Source organism: Grammomys surdaster, unplaced genomic scaffold (assembly GCF_004785775.1).
Source record: "Grammomys surdaster isolate TR1022 unplaced genomic scaffold, NIH_TR_1.0 310004, whole genome shotgun sequence".
In the NCBI taxonomy this organism is placed as follows: domain Eukaryota; kingdom Metazoa; phylum Chordata; class Mammalia; order Rodentia; family Muridae; genus Grammomys; species Grammomys surdaster.
In genome coordinates this window covers 2,796-4,675 of record NW_021626066.1, presented here as the reverse complement: position 1 = coordinate 4,675, position 1,880 = coordinate 2,796, and the positions used below count along the sequence as shown (strand labels likewise).

General features: G+C 40.3%; 1 pseudogene; it reads right to left on the bottom strand.

Annotated features, from left to right (window-relative positions):
• Nucleotides 1-4: 4 nt before the first annotated feature.
• LOC114616222 lies at nt 5-430 on the bottom strand (annotated as a pseudogene).
• Between the last annotated feature and the right edge of the window lie 1,450 nt (nt 431-1,880).

Here is a 1,880-nt window from a genome sequence, read left to right as displayed (position 1 = left end):
CACCTCAAGGTAACAGATCCAGTACAATGATCTTGGCCTGTGGCTGCCCCGTGTTTATAAGTTGTACAACGGCCTCAATCACACCTGTTACTTCTTCTGCTGTATCTTAATGGTTGTTTGTTCCTACCCAGACAACAATGACCTTAGCCTTAAAATTCTCCAGCTCTCTATTCTTTAGTCTCCATAAAACACATCGAGTTGTGTCTCCTCCAATTCCAAAATTAAGGGCGTGAAGTGGAGAAAGCAGCTCCCGCTATATCTCGTACTGCTGCATTAACTGCACCATGGAGTCTCCCACAAACAGCACATCCAGCTCTTTGTCTTTACAATCCAGAACAAACCTATTATGCTGAGACATCCACCTGTTGTCACCTTGAATATCTTCTGCTGTATGTGGAATAGCTGCTAGGTTCAAGTCGCCTTGGCTCATTCTATACAGAGGCAGAGGGTCCATGTAGACCCTCAGCAGCTGTGGCATCAGCGGGTGCGCTTCAATTGCTTACTTGATCCTGACAGCTGCATTCCAGCATGCATCCCCCCTCCTCGGGCCCAGCACCAACCAGCAGTGCCTCCTATATGTCATTTTTGAAGCTTGACAGTTTCATTCAATTTCTCCACCTGTTTTATTGTGTTCTTCTGTATTTCTTTAAGGGATTTATGCTTTTCCTCTTTAAGGGCTTCTATGTGTTTACTTATGTTATCTTTTCTAACTTTAAGGAAGTTATGTCCTTCTTAAAGTCCTCTATCATCACCATGAAATAATTATTTAGATCTGAATCTTGCTTTATAGGTGTGTTGGGGTATTTAGGACTTGTTGTGTTGGGAGAACTGGTTTCTGATGTTTCTAAGTCAAATGAGTGGGTTCTTTTTTCTTATGTTTTTGTGCTTGCCTCTCACCATCTGGTTATCTCTGCTGTCATCTGGAGTTATCTCCTTGTTTCTGAATGGAGCTTTTCCTCCCTGTGATCCTGTGATCCTCTGATCCTGTGAACCTGTATGTGTCAGAGTACCCTGGGGAGTTGAGCTGCAATTGGGGTATTGGCTTTGTGGGTGTGGGTTCAGATCTGAGGCTCTGCTCCTAGCACAGGTGGAAAATGGAAGATGCTTACATGCTCATTTTAATAGGACCATCCAGTATATTGAAGGTGGCTTTATTCCAAAGATATACGCTTAGTGCAATAAACACAGTTATACAGATATAATAAAACATAAATGTGTACTTAATGCCACAAATTACAGGATTAACTGAATAGAGGAGGAAAAAATCCTTTGAAAATATAAATTATTCTTTCTAAATAAAACTGCCAGAGAGAGTGAAAGTGGAAGGAAAATATTTCAAAATAATAAAAGCTATCTGTTTTAAACCTACATCCAATATCATCCTACATATAGAAACAGAGAACAGATGCTGGCAAAGATGTGGAGAAAGAGGAACACTCCTCCATTAATGGTGAGATACAAGATGTTACAACCACTCTGGAAATCAGTCTGGTGTTTCCTCAGAAAATTGGACATAGTATTAACTGTGGATCCCGCTATACCACTCTTGGACAAATACACAAAAGATGCTCCAACATATAACAAGGACACATGCTCCACTTATTTATAATAGCCATTACATGGCAAGAACACAGATGTCCTTCAACGGAGGGATGTATAAAAAAATGTGGTACATTTACACAATGGAGTACTACTCAGCTATTAAAAACAATGACTTCATGAAATTCTTAGGCAAATGGATGGAACTAGAAAAATATCATACTGAGTGAGCTAACCAAATCCCCACAGAACACACATGGCATCCACTCACTCATTAAGTGGATATTAGCCCAAAAGCTCATAATGCCCATGATACAATTCACAGACCACATGAATCTCAA